The sequence below is a fragment of the Peromyscus maniculatus genome, chromosome 7 (assembly GCF_049852395.1).
Source record: "Peromyscus maniculatus bairdii isolate BWxNUB_F1_BW_parent chromosome 7, HU_Pman_BW_mat_3.1, whole genome shotgun sequence".
Taxonomy (NCBI): Eukaryota; Metazoa; Chordata; class Mammalia; order Rodentia; family Cricetidae; genus Peromyscus; species Peromyscus maniculatus.
In genome coordinates, this window is record NC_134858.1 from 86,450,195 (window position 1) to 86,465,937 (window position 15,743).

The 15,743-nt window shown below is 41.2% G+C and overlaps 2 pseudogenes; both read right to left on the reverse strand.

Annotated features, from left to right (window-relative positions):
- The window catches only part of LOC143274401 (T-complex protein 1 subunit gamma pseudogene), a 164,866-nt pseudogene that overhangs the window by 93,920 nt on the left and 55,203 nt on the right, over positions 1–15,743 (reverse strand).
- LOC102906808 (olfactory receptor 6C6-like) lies at positions 2,694–3,660 on the reverse strand (annotated as a pseudogene).

Genomic DNA, 15,743 nt, shown 5'->3' on the forward strand with positions numbered 1-15,743 from the left:
GTCTAGATGTTGGAGGCGGGCTAGTTTCTGGTGATGCTGTATTGCTCTTCATTTTGATTTATGTACTTTTGCTTTGATGTCTGCCCATCTCCTTATGGTTCGTTTCTTGGCCTTATCAGTGTACTTGTTTCAGACAGAGCTGACAGATTCAGGAATTCTCTCTCTCTTGTCCAGATGGGAGCTCCCTTGTCCAAATGGGAACTCCAGGGCAGGATGAAAGCTCTTATCTGGATGTGAAACTGGGGCAGGATGGGAGCTTTTGTCCAGACAGGAAGTCAGTGGTAGGATGGGCCCTCTTATCCTGAAGGGAAGTCCAGGGCAGGATGTGCGCTCTTGTCCAGAAGGGAAGTCCAGGTCAGGATGTGAGCTCTTGTCCAGAAGGGAAGTCCAGGGCAGGATGGGAGCCCTCTCTGGTCCAGAAGGGAAGTCCATTGATATTAAGGGATATTAATGACCAGTAATTGTTCATCCCTGTTATTTTTGGTGGTAGCGTGTGTGTACTTCTCTTCTTTGGGGTTTACTGCTGTGGCTTTATCTGTTGCCTGTGTTTTCAAGGGTGTATCTGACTTCCTTAGGTTGGAATTTTCCTTCTAGTGCTTTCTGTAGGGCTGGGTTTGTGGATAAGTATTGTTTGAATCTGGCTTTGTCTTGGAATGTCTTGTTCATTCCGTCTATGATGATTGAAAGTTTTGCTGGGTATATTAGTCTGGGCTGACATCCATGGTCTCTTAGTGTCTGCATTACATCTGTCCAGGTCCTTCTGGCTTTCAAAGTCTCCATTGAAAAATCGGGTGTTATTCTAGCCCCAGTGGGGCTAGAAAGGGGCCTGTCTGGGGGCCAGATCCTGGGGCCAATTTGGGCAGGTGTTCCCAGAAGTGGCTGGTGCCCAGGGATAGGGTCCGGGATGGGCCCGGATACTCACCTATGGTCCAGAAGGGAAGTCGGGGGGGGGGGCAGGATGGGAGCTGGGGGCCAGTCTCTAAGTCTCAGGAAGTGGCTGGGGTCTTGGGCAGATGGGCGTGGGTCAGGGCGTGGAGATTGCAGGGGCTGCCGGGTGCTTGGACAAGGGGATCCTTCCCGGTGGGGCTAGAAGGGGACCTGCCCGGGGGCCAGAACCTGGAGCCAAGTTGGGCAGGTGTTCCCAGGAGTGGCTGGAGCCCAAGGATGGGATCCGGGATCAGTATGGTGATTTTAAAAATTAATAAAAATAATGTGTCTCAGAGGTTGTGTTGTTTTCATTTTTATTTATATCCATAAAAAATAAGAGAAAAGGTGAAGAAAAAACATCAATATTACATTTTATTAGTTCTGTAAGTGGAGGCTTTTCTCTGTCCAGCCCCGTCCCTAGCCATTTCAGAGCCTTATAATAATTGCAAATGCTTAGCCAATGGCTCAGGCTTATTGCTGCCTTGCTGTTACATTTAAATTAATCCAATTCTATTAATCTATGTATTGCCAGGTGATCTGTGGTGTATCAGTTCTTTCACATCTTGCTTCTTGGGTGGGTTGCAGCATCTGCCCTGACTCCACCCTTCTTCACCTCTGTCTTCAGTTTGATTCTACTGCCTAACTTTATCCTACCTCACCACTGGCCAAACAACTTTGTTTATCAATCAATGAGAGCAACACATATTCACAGGGTATGGAAAGAAAAGCCACAGCATAGTTCCAAGGTTGTGCAAATTTTCAATGTATTTAGATTAAGTTTATACTGTCATGTATAAGAGATACATCATTAATTTTGTAAAAAATGACTGAAGAACATTCATTAGAAAATTTTAGACGGGCGGTGGTGGCGCACGCCTTTAATCCCAGCACTCAGGAGGCAGAGCCAGGCGGATCTCTGTGAGTTCAAGGCCAGCCTGGACTACCAAGTGAGTTCTAGGAAAGGCACAAAAAGCTACACAGAGAAACCCTGTCTCGAAAAAAAACCAAAAAAAAAAGAAAATTTCAATTTACAAATAGAAATTTCTTCAAACCAACATATAACAAATTTTACATGTTGATTTTTTCATAACTAGTATCATTTCTAGGATTCAGGACCTTAAAGAAATATGAAAAATAGCATCAAAGTATGAAATCAAGTTATTTCTTCCTATGAAGCCATTGAAATACATCAACTAATTGTTAATTATAACTCTACAGGAGAAACAATTCATTCCCTTACATGTTTCATACTTCTTATTACAGTCCTCTTGAAGCTTTAATTCCTTCATTTACCTCATAAGGTTCATTAATTATATGGATGCTTCCTTCTAGAGGACTAATTATATCTTTAAATTGACTCGGACTTTCTAGTTATTTTCCATAACAACCTCCTTTACACTATAGAGTAATTTCATACTCTAAATTGCCTCTATGCTTAGCAATGCTAACAAAATATTAAACTGCTAATGAAATGCTTAGCAATTAATATACATATAGAATTATTCCATTATATCTAACAACATTCAATTACACAATACATTTAGTAAATAAACCTATCATTAATGAGAAGAGAGATTTTTTTGAGTAAAGATAGAATTACACATTGTGGATTGAAGAAGTGATTCAGAAGATCTATTCTGAAAGATGAGCATAGAGCAGTAAGAATACTTACTATGATCTAAGTAGTAAAGGAAAGAAATGGCATAGGCCACAGAAAATATATTTGACAATCATTTTCATTTTTTCAGTCATGTTATAACAACATGCTATTTATGCCTAAATCTTAATTCACTGTTTTGAGCAGAACAAAATCTGTGAAGTACCTGTTTGAAAGCTTCCTTCACCTGCTGGTTCCTTAAGGTGTAAATGAAAAGGTTGAGCAAAGGGGCCACAGAAGTGTTGAGCACAGCTACACCTTTTATTTAAAGTCACCCTTTCCTTGGCTGATGTTTTCATGTACATGAAGATACAACTCCCATAAGTAATGGAGACAACAACCATGTGTGAGGAGCAGGTGGAAAAGGCCTTTCTCCGTTGTTGAGCTGAAGGGAACTTGAGGATGGTTTTGATAATGAGTGTGTAAGAGAGGATCACTAAGATCAAGGTGATGACGAGTGTCATCACAGCTATGATGAAAGCCATCCATTCTATGAAACGTGTGTCTGTGCAAGACAGCTGGAGGACAGGAGACGTGTCACATAGGAAGTGATGCATGGTTTTGGAAGCACAGAATTCCAGTTTGAGTCCCAACATCAAAGGAGGAAAGACGGATAAGAACCCTGTCATCCAGGAGCTGATGACCAGCAGGTGGCACATTTTGCTGTTCATGATGATGGGGTAGTGCAGTGGTCTGCAGATGGCAATGTAGCGATCATAGGACATGGCAGCCAGGAGGTAGAACTCTGTGACTAGTAATAGAAAGAAGAAGAAGAAGAATTGAGCTACACAAGCATTGTAGGAAATTGTTTTGTCTCCAGTGAGAATGCTCATCAAGAACCATGGAATGCAGGCAGATGTGAATGCAATTCCTAGGAAGGAGAAATTCCGGAGGAAGAAATATATTGGAGTCTTGAGGCGGAGATCCAGCAGGGTGAGGAGGATGATCACTAAGTTCCCCATCAGGCTCAAGATATAATTGAAAAACAGAAACAGGAAAATCAGAATTTGTAGCTGAGGGTCATCTGTCAGTCCAAGCAAAATGAACACTATCTCCACAGATTGGTTCTTCATTTTTCTTTTTTTTCTACTAAGTCTACAGATGGAAAAAAACACTAAATTTAAAAGGTGTTCCTTTTCCATCCTAGAACATTCTATTTGAGAAGTTTAAACAGTGTGTATGAATATTTTTAAATATTATCTTAGAGTTCATCCCATGTGCAGGTCCTTTGCCTTTTCAGCATGTTTATTAGAACTCTTATTTTCTGTGTGTACAAACGTACAGGAGGCATGTCAGTCATTTGACATAGAGCTCCTCAGTTCATTAAAGTCCATCGGTGCCTGTCCTTTTAATATACTTTATCTCAGTAAATTGTTCAAGGGTGTGGTATCTCGAAATTTTGAGATTTCATCTCAAAAATTCAAAATGAAATGCCTTAAGAGTAATATAATGTTTATAGGAGATTCTTGCTCTCCCAGAAGACATGAGACTAATGATTTAAGGATACATATGTAACACAAATTTTAAAAGGTCTTATAACAAAAACCCCAGAGCCAGATATTGGGGTAAATGGTGAAAGATCAGAGAATAAAGGAACAAGCCTCTGCCCAGTCTTACCTCTAGGACTGCTCAGCCTGAAAAGCCAAAGTGGTGATATATATACCATAATAAAATTTGCTTGAGGATCAGAGAACAAAACAAGCCATTAGATTAAACATAGATGTCAGGCAGTTGGCACATACCTTTAATCCCAGTAACTGGGAGTCACATTCCTTTAATCCCAGAATTTGAGATCTCACACCTTTAATCCCAGTTTTGGGAAGCACACAGGCCATTAATCCCAGCAATAGGGAGGAAATGATGGCTGGGCAAAGAAAGGTATGTAAGGCATGAGAAGACAGGAACTAAAGGCTTTTTCAGCTGGACCCCTTTTGATGGAAGACTCAGAGACATTCAATCAGAGGATTCGTGGAGTTGGTGAGGTGAGTCATGGCAGTGGCTTGTTCCTTTGTCTCTCTGATCTTACAGCATTTACCCCTATATCAGGCTCCCAGGTTTTTATTACAAGACCTTTTAGAATTCGTGCTACATACACATATAGGAAATTTCTAAGAAGGAAAAACTTCATTGAATAAAACAATGTGATTGTAAAATGTATTCTAATATGTTAAAAGTTTCAAATTGAGTTGTCATTTTAACCTGCTACCATAAAATCCTTTTTAGTATGCTTTCCCAGTACAGTCCTCAGTCTCATGATGGGTGTCAGAGGGAAAAAAATATCTTTATGAAAAAAATAACAACCTTTACATTGCAAACTGATGTTTCATGTACATATGCAAGGTTCATTCATCTATTAGAGTTACATAAGACAAATACTTTGTATTTCTAGAGTATCTGATTCAATAATGATCCTTCATATATTCCATCATGTTCATAGTCCTTTAAGTGTCAAAAGTAAAATTTGTATGTTAATAATTACAATCTCCTTAAGGTTTCTAAGATGCATATGCTCTGTATACTACACAGGAATTAAGATGGCATATAAGTTCCCAGTTAAATTTCTAAATTGTTAGTAGATTAAAATGACATATGAACAACAATCTATATCTGGCTTTCATGGACACATCTACTTTTGGTAGCTAGAATTGTTGTATTGTGTTTACTTCATTCAATCCAACAAAACTTAAACCAGTTCATTCTTAGTGATTTTGTTTTATGTCTAGTGATACCATTTTTTAAAAGATATTCTCACATAACAAACACAGGTGAAGTCAGTTGTTATGAGGATCCAAATTATGTGCCTGTAGTGTTATCTCAAATGCAAAATCTGTTCCAATGTAATTTCATTTGGAATAGTTTAATGTTGCTCCTAGAGCAACATATCATGTATTTCATATTTCTGAGGTTTTAAAATAGGATCTACTGGTGTGAGATACACAGGAAATTACTGTACACATAGAGAAATATATATCTATCTTCACATGTTAAGAAAATCATGGAGTGAAGAGAATGATAAAGAATTATGAAACCCTAAAAAGTTCTTATTTTTTACTTATGTGAACTAACTCAAGGAAAATAAATTTAATATTGTGGAAGATAATTCCTTAATATAAGTGTACAATGGATGGGTCTTTTAAACAGGGAATGGTTGTGTTACTAATGTGCATCTTGCTTATTTCCTAGTGTACAGACAAAGGCATGAGCAGGTTTCAAGTGAACATGATCGGAAGGAAACAAAAACACATTGAAAGTGCATAGTAAGTTTAAAGCACAGTACATAGTAAGAATGAAATGGACACACATTTTAGATAGTATTCATAGTACCATTAGAATATTGAAACATATCAACAATATTTTGTCTACTGAATATACTGCAGGGAACAACTAAGAGAGGCTGTTTTCAGAAGTCATAGTTTTAAAATTATTGTTCTATAAAAGATTTTATGCAACACTTTACTCAAATTCTAATTATAAGTCACTTTGTAGATCATGGCTACTATGAAAAACAGTGACATCTCTAGGGAAAAATTTCCTACTAGGTTCCTTTTAAATTATCACAATAAAATGATTTAAGACATTTCAAGTAGAAAATGTATTTTAGGTACACCATGTGTTTTGAATTGTGATGATAATAGAATCATTTGCAACCTGTAAAGCACAAATTGTTCATTTGAAAACAGTACAAATAAGAAATAAACATATGAAGCAGTAAATGATAATTGAAAATAAATGTACTTTCCTTTGTCAGTTACAGGAATTTACAGAAGGAGATTTCAGAGCATTTGGACCTGTAAATGGTTTCTAAAGGATTGAAGACTTGAGACAGAGTTCTCTAGGCAGGTGAAGCAGCCTTAGATAAAGAAACTATATATTAAACCAGCTTCAGTCTGAAAAAATAGTCAGCATCCTCAAATTTATTCATCTATAATAAAATCACATGATTAATACTGTAACACTTACCATGGAATTTCCTCATTTGAAACTATTGGTTTGTTCTGCTTCAACAATTACAAATACCATACATCCTCACACTATATACTGAAAGGGATAACAACATCCATTAAGAGACGATCTGATCACAGTCTAGTAAATACAATTGCATTGAATTTTGTTAGATATTGTAAATATCACATAAAAATTAAAATATTTCAGCCGGGCGGCAGTGGTGCACACCTTTAATCCCAGCACTCGGGAGGCAGAGCCAGGCGGATCTTTGTGAGTTCGAGGCCAGCCTGGTCTACAAAGCGAGATTCAGGAAAGGCACAAAGCTACACAGAGAAACCCTGTCTCGAAAAACCAAAAAAAAAAAAAAAAAAATTAAAATATTTCCTGCTGTTGCAGCATTACTACATCTCATTTGTAATAATTTACAATTACTTCTCTTTAAAAAGATATTAAAATACTAGCCTTTTATTGGTTCAATGGCTTTCCTAGTAGATTCCTGGTAAATGTGCCCTTGCATTTTTCAGCCATTATCCTGGTAAACAAAGAGTATGGTTGGACCATTCTGGCTCACTTCATCCTAACTTAAAATACATGACCGATTTTCACATTGTCTTAGAGATAATAGTTTTGACTAATTTATTGCTTGGTGGAAAGGTGCATGAAATCACCATTTATATTGCTTGCTACAACTCACTTATCAGGAGTATTATAAACCTGACTAAGTGTGACATACAGAACACTATGAAAATTCACTGTGTCTGACATAATGGAAGAGCTGTGCCTCTGTGTCGTATTGGAAATCATCTAAGAACAATGAATTCTCAGGGTGACTGCAAACCAAGACCATCATTTCCTAAGGGACTGACAGATTTAGGTACAGAAGTACTTTTTATGGAAATAAAAAATATATGCACAAACTTTTACTTTTTAAAGCTATGACTCTAGAAAATTAGTTCCAGAATTGTGCTTGATTTATAACACATGTCTATCTTTTGAAATTATAGTTACACAGTTCTGGATTTAAAATCTGAGAAAATAAAGAATATTTCAAGTGGCTATAAAAATTGATAATTTTAGATGTGAAAAGATAACCTGTCATAGACCAATTAACTCGAATCTGAGTGTGTTATTCTACAAATACCCCATTTCATCTGGCTCATTTCTTTCACAATTCATCACATAAGTGCTTGGAGGGATTTCAATCTTGCCTACAACAGCATAATTTATTTTGTAAGGAAATACCATTCCTCTTTTAGAGGTCAGTTTCTAGGAGAAAAATTTCTTCAATTTCAACAATTAGAACAGTACACTAATGTCTAAAATAGTGCATGTGCACATTATAAAGTATAATTTAAATACTTAAGTCCATGCTCATATGTGCAGCATTAATTAAACGGCAGGGGTTTATAGAAATAAGAAAATGAAAGAGACATGAGCTTGGGAGATACTTGGTTAGAGCGATATTCAGGAGGAACTGGACAGTGAATATGCTCAAAATGTATTTTATTCATATATGAAATTCTCAAAGAATAGAAGGAGTATTTCAAAATTCTGTAATGTTTAACAACAGTCTTTAGCATTTGGATGAAGTCCTCAAATCAGAATTTTGGAATAAGAAGTAAACCATAAGTGAATCTAAACTAAATTTCTCTGTGAGATTTAAGCAATTCCCAACAGCAATGTATCAGGACCCTTGTTTCTTACATCCTCAACCACAGAGTGGAGTTTTGGTTTTATATTTTTACTCAAGGTGCATTTATAGGGGCTTGAGGGAGGGCTCAAGTGTTAAGAATAGTTAAGACCAGGTACAAGCTGGTTCTTCCCTTGCAGAGGACTTGAACTCTGCTCCCAGCACCCACGCTGCAGAGCTCACAACCACCTGTAACTACAGCTCTTCAGGTCTGACACCTTCTTATGGCCTCCAGAGACACTGTGCTTATATGCACAACCCCACACAGAGACATACACATATATGTACTCGAAGTGCATTTTATAGCTTATACATATTTTTCAGAATAATTGTGCGACTCCTTCACTCTATTTTCATAAAAACATTTTTCTTTTCTACATATGACAAAAAGCACGTGACATTTGTATTTGGGATTCTGACATATTGTTTTATATGTTGAGCTCCAGTTCTATCTCTTCCTGCAACTAACAGGATTTTGGTCTTTTGGGGGCCTGAAAATTACTAATTATGTTTATCTACTTTAGTTTCTTAATATATCTCCCCATTGACAGTCATTTAGGCAGACTCTATGATATAGATATTATGACAAGTGTTGCAATAGATATGGTTATTCACTCATATCTTTTATAGTGACTGACACCTGTGAGTGTATACTTTGGAGTGGTTTATCTGTTAAACATTGTGATTATATTTATAGTTATTTTGTGATGTCTTTATACCATATAGTGAGTGTAGTAATCTGCATTCATACTGGCAATATATCAGGATTCCCTTTGCCTACATGCTTACCAGCATTCATTATTTGAGAAAGAAGATCCTATTTCATGTTGATATAATAATTTTATGATAGACTGAGGAGGAAAAGAAAAGAAGGACAAAATCATCACATTGAACAACTGAAACAGCAAGAGGAAAAAGTAGGAAAAAATTACAAAATACTGGCATAGGTAAGGACTTTTTGAATATGTTACTTAGGAAATAAGGCATACAGATGGAATCCTATGTAATTTAAAAGCACGTGTATTGCAATAAAAAATGCTATATAAATGAAGGGGAAGTCCACAAAATTAGACGATCTTTGTCAAGTACATATTTAACAGAGGACTCATGTAGAATATAAAATAACCTCTCAAAACTCAAACATCAAGAAAAACAACTATTCAATAAAAATGAGCCCTGGAACTAAAAGAAGGCCCTGAAAGTAAGAATATAAATCTATTAACATTTTACAAGGTGTTAAATATTCTTAGCCAACAAAGACATGAAAATCAAATTACTTTGAGCATTCTATGTAGCATACCACAGTCAGAGTGGCTATTATCAAAGAAACAAATGGAAAGGGTGTGTTGAAATCTGGGGAGATTATAACAACTATAACCATAATTTAAGTCATATTAAATACTAAAAACTCCTCAGTGTTTTAGTTTCTTAAACAGCTAAAACAGAACTATGGTGTGACTCATCTACCTCACTCCTTGAGCTACCATAGGCTACCGTAGAAACTCTTGCACATCAATATTCATAGTTTCTCTACTTATAATAGCTAGGAATTACAGTCATCCTAATTGCTCATCAACTGATGGATGGAAAATGGAATTGTGAAATATACACACAATAGAATTTTTTTTAGGAGTAAAAAGAAGAAAGCAAAGACCAAAATTATGAAATTTGTGTGGAAATGGTTCAAATGAAGAGGTAAACTTAAATGAAGAGTTTACCTAAAAGAGGTAACCCAGAAAGTCAAATGTCACTTCTTTTCTCTCATATGTAGATTCTACCTTCAAAATTTTAGATTTCTCTGCTCAAGTTGAAGTTAATGTTTGTACATGTGAGAGAATTAGAAAAGACCCACACAGGAGGAGGAGAAAGAGGGCAGGATATGGAGGGTATGAGAACAGGTGTGATATGAAAGTTGGAGGATACTGAGAGTGAAAAGGCTTAAGAGAGGGTGGGAGGTAAGAAGTATAGAGGAGTGAAAACAGTAGGAGGTGTTGATCAAAACTAAAGACAGTTGAAAAAGACTGCTTGTCTGCCAGTCTGAAGCCTAACTCTCTAGTCTCCTTAAGCCTTGGTGTCTTTTGCTTCTGACAACGAGTTTATCTAAAGCTTCAATGAAAGAAGGTGGACATTGCCTACCAAGCCAAACCCTTTGTGTCCACCACCGGGCTATGTTGTACAGTTAACCCTTCATGTCCATCCCAGGGCTAAGCTGCACAGCTGTGCCGAGCCCACAGGGCGAAATGGCAGGTGACTTTTGTGCTTGAAAAGGCTCCTGGCCTGGGTGGTGGGGTCTGGACTTTGAAATTATTCTCAGCGATAATTGCTCAAGACAAGAGCCTGAGTTCCGACAGAGGTGACAGACAGAAAGGAAAGAGAAACAAGGCTGCACTGGCGCAAGACGGAGTCACCGGTGATTCTGATTCTCAACCTGTGGGTCACAACCCCCTTGGCAAACCTCTGCCTCCGAAAAGCTATTTACATTGTGATTCAGAACAGTAGCAAAACTACAGTTATGAAGTAGCAATGAAATAAGGTTATGGTTGGGGTCACCACGGCCTGAGGAACTGTATTTAAGGTCACAGCATGAGGAAGGCTGAGAACCACTGCTTTAGGTGGATGTAGAGAGACAGACGCTGAGGAGGACCCTAGTTCCCAGCATGGAGTTCCTCGGGAATTCAGGGCCAAGTGTAGAAGATGGGGTTCCTCAGGCAAGGATGGTTTGAGGAAGCTAGAGGATAAGTAGAAGGGAAAGGATTGGATTTACAAGCCTCGGGGTGGAGGACAGAACGGACTGGTCACAGACACACATGACTTACAGATTTCCTTGTACTTTTTAATGGTTTTGCATGTGTGTGTGTGTACATAGGTGGGGTGCACATGTATGTGTGGACAGCCCAAGGTAGACATTGTGTACCATCCTCCGTGACTCTCTATTTATTGAGGCCAGGTCTCTTACTGAACTGGGGCTCGCCGATTCCAGCTAGGCAGCTTGCCCAGAGGATTTCTGTCTGGCTCTCAGGCTCTGGGATTAATGGTGGCAGCCATACCTGCCCAGCTTGCATGTGGTTCTAGGGATCTGAATTCCTGTCCTCACACCTCCGTACCTCCACGTCAAGTGTTTTAAGTACAGACCCATCATCTCCCCACAACCCCTTCTCCTTAAAAAGTAGGTTTCTGTGTTTGGTGTGTGAATAATGACAGACCAGAGGGCAGCTGCAGCTGTGTCTGTGTGTCTGTCCTCCAGTTTGAGTCTCTGGTCCAGTCCTGCATAGCTCTCTATAGTGACATTGAAGTCAGGGATAGGGACACTGGTACCCTCCTCACAGCTTGATCATATCTCATGTGTGTACGTGTGTGCATGTGCGTGCGTGTGTTCTTCGATGTAGCTTCATGCCATGTGTACATCTGGGGCATCACCATCACTGATGATTCTTCCTGCATCAATATGGTTAGCAAATAGGCTTCCTGGCAGAGAACCTTCTGTGGGGAGGTAACCCCAGACTCCCCTAATAACGAGCCTTCCTGCTCCATCCTCAGCTCTGCACGCTTTGTCTCAGCTTTTTAGTCAGACTTGCTTTCAAATACCCTGCCCCTGTGGCCCACAAATAACCAGCTTAGAAGTCACAATGCACTAGTGCCTGAGCTGCATTTACCAGAAAAGATGAAGTATCTAGAAGCCTTTGCTGAGCATTGTGTTAATTTTGGCTTGGATATATATATACTTGTGTCATTTGTCGATTACATTTGACAGCTGCCACTAATGCTAGGAGGGACCCTGAAGTCCCTGCCATGAGGTGTAAGCACAGCCTCGTGCACAGGTGACACTGTGGGGGTGCTCCTGGTTTTTGGCTAAATTGCACGTTTTGGGGCATCTTTCCAGATAGATTCTGAGAAGCCTACCCAGTGAACACCCTCGAAAGAGGGGAGAGGAAAACGCCCTGTCTCCTTCATATCAATTTCTGTTCTACATATTTTTCATCGGTCACTGGCACATGAATTCTTCCATCCATGAACTCTGACGTTGGAGGACCGAAAATCGCAGTCTCCCCAACACACCCAGTGGAAAAACCAATCTTGCATCCTGCAGAAGTGTGCCGCTGACGTGATGCAGCGGCGCCCTCTGGCGGTCGGTCTTAGTGCTGCACCCTGGGATGGCTCTCGCGTCTCTTGGGATTGACAGTCTGAGCCCCTACACCTTCCAAAGGGTGTTGGAGTTTAGTCAACTCCAAAGGCTCCCAGACCAGAGGAAGCCCAGCGCAGAGGAGCCCTGGGTCAAGAGGACCCCGAGATGAAGCTGACACGGACTCTGGAAAGGGACAGAGCCGAGCGCCGGTAACAGCATCTTGAGGCTCTGGTTCAGGCTGCATGCATGGGGTTTGAGTTCGGAACCTGTCCCTGGTCAGCCACGGGGGTTTCCACTCATTCTACGACACAGGGTCTTCCCGTGGGGGCAAAGATGGCCTCAGATTTGAGGTTCTTCTCTTGCCTGGTGCTGTGATAATAGAGGTGAGCCATCAGGACTGGGTGACTTAAACTTTTGGAGGCCCGTCTTTTTGATACATAGTGGGAAGACAGGAGCTGTAATCGGACTCTAATGAGACTTGTTAGACCAGCATGCTCACTATTAAATATACAAAGTGTGAGGAACATACTAAAGTGTGAGGTCCACTAAATGGAAGGTGAATACAGGTCTTATGGACTAATAACTAGCGAGATAAAGGAGGTATGGGGACGGGGAAGGCGGTGTAAAGAAGACCCAGAGACCAGGTTTTGTAGGATAAAGAGGAGTTTCCACTGTAAGAGAGAAGGGCAATCAGGATGGGCGAACCGTGTGTACAAAGGCATTTTGGTAAGAAGTGTCACACTGCATTTAGGACAGGTTAATTAGTGTGGTATAAGCTTCAGTTGAGTGAGGTTGGGCTGGAGAGATGGCTCAGTGGTTAAGAGTCCTTACTGCTTTTGCTGAGGCCGTGAGTTTGGTTCCCAGCATCCAGGTACCAGATCTCACAACTGCCTGTAACTCCAGCTTCGGGGGATCCAATGTCCTCCTCTGGCCTCCACAGGAACAGGCCTGTGCACGCAGTCTCTGTCACGCACATACGCACAATTAAAAATAACAAAATAAATCTTAAAAATAGACCGAGTGAGGTGGGAGCAGATGGAAGACTGCAGAGGTGAATTTGCCTCTAACCTTCAGGAGACCTCAGGGGTCCATATCGCTTCCAAAATCCCTCCACCCCTACCCCTGGCCCTGACACCCCTCCTCTGGGCCCTCTGGAACCTCCCTTCCACTGGTTACCACAGCCACCACCCCACCCCTGACCTTGGCTGGCTACAGGGTTTTGTATAGTGCGGGGTGTGGATCGGGGCCAGCATCCCCCACAAGCTGCAGAAGTGTTAGAGCTACACCTTGCCGGTCCTTCACCCTTCCGTGGCTCACCACGACTTTTGGGTACCACTCTCTCCACTTCATGGGTGGCCCTGGCTTCCTGACGGTTCTTCTGTGTAGTGGGTATTGGTGAAATTATTCTGGCCACTCCACGTAGTTGAAAGAATATTTATTTAATGGTGTAACTCACAAATTAAGTGATAGGTAGGTCGCAGGGTCTGGGAAAGGTATATCACAGTCCAGCGGTGTTCTCTGAAGCTCTGCCCGGTTCACCTCCACGGCTAAGGGTCCTGGCACAGAGAGAGCGCTGGCCCATCCAGCTCTAGGGTCTCCAGGCGCCTCCCCTGGCCCCGCCTCGTAGGCATGACAGTTGCCAGAGTCTCGATGGGGGTTGGAACTTCCAGATCTAAGCTGGAATGGCTACCCACTCCACTTCTGTTTCCTTTCTTTTCTTTTTTTTTTTTTTTGGTTTTTCAAGATAGGGCTTCTCTGTGTAGCCCTGGCTATCCTGGAACTCACTCTGTAGACCAGGCTGGCCCTGAACTCGCAGAGATCCTCCTGCCTCTGCTTTCCAGGTGCTGGGAATAAAGGTGTGTGCTACCACCATCACCCGGTCTTCCATTTCTTTTGAGTCCTTCTCTAGATTTGAAAATGGACTCACCTGGGGACCCCGTGACCCTAGGGGCTGTGTTGGTATGGCGCTGTCCCCTGGGCTTCTCTGAGTGTGCATATGTGTGAGTATGCTTATGTGTGAGTGTACATATGTGTGAGTGTGCTTATGTGTGAGTGTGCGTGTGTGACTGTGCATGTGTGTGAGTGTGTGAGTGTGTGTGTGAATGTGCGTGTGTGAGTGTGCAGATGTGTGAGTGTGCAGATGTGTGAGTGCTCACAGAGACCAGAGGAATACCTCAGATGTCACATGTCAGTCTTGAGGTGTCATCGAGCCTTCCTCCACCCTTCCCTTCCCTTCTTTCCTCCCTAATATTTCTTCCCCTCTCAGCCCTCCCTGCCTGCCTTGATCCTTCCCTTCCTTTCTCTCTTCTGTCAGGGTCTCTTGCTGGCCTATAAGTCACCAAGTAGGCTAATCACACTAGACATCAGGCTCCAGGGATCTGCCTGTTACTACTTCCTCAGTGCGGGGATTACAAGTAGAAGACACACTGCTGCTGCTGCCGCTCCCCTCCTCCCCCTCTCCCCACCTCCTCCTCCCTCTCTTCCCCCTCCTCCTCTTCCTCTTCTGCCTTCCTTCCTCCCCCTTCTCCTCCTCCCCCCCAAGCTCCTCCCCCTCCTCCTGTACCTCTGTACAGTATATGATTAAAGCTTAGCACCCAGACACAGACCTTTTTTGTAGGGGGCTGGAAAGGTTAGACAAGGCTCACCTCAGAAGAATAACTATTAATAAGCTTCTGTATAGACAATGTGGGAAATGTGAGGGGGAAAAAGAAAGAAAATCACTCATAATTCTCCTACCCACATGACCTCTGCTAACATTTTGGTGCATGGTTTGCTCTTCTCTTGGAATGGAGCATCTTAAACTATGGCTTTGGTTTTACATAGTTTAAATCCTATTTTATGTGTCTCTGCATGTATATTTGCAAATCACATCACAAAATGACTGTTGCAGAATATTATTTTGACTAGGCAAAGATGTATATACATTTGTTTATGCTGTAGAATATTACTTTTAACTGTGTAAAAGCGTGTTACCTTTGTTGATGCTGCATTTGCTTAATGATGCAAGGATGTGTGTTTAATTACATAAAGATGTGTTGCATCTGTGTGGCTCTGCCTGCCTAAGCACCTGATGGGTTAAGAGCTGAAGGGCCAATAGCTAGGCAGAGAAAGGATGTGTGTGGCTGTCAGGCAGAGAGAATAAATAGGAGAAACCTGGGCTGAAGAGAGAAGAGCAGGAAAGACAAAGGAGAAGAGCAGGAGGAGAAATAGCTCAGTGGTTAAGAGCACTTAGTCCTCTTCAGGAGGTCCTGGGTTCAGTTCCGAGGGAGGGGGGAGAGGGAGGAGATCTCTGTTTTCTTCAACCAATTCTTCAATACCAATGAATTTTCCTCAATGTTTGCAAGAATGTCCTTGGGGCCAGGCCGTGTTGGTGCATGCCTTTAGTCCCAGGACTCGGGAGG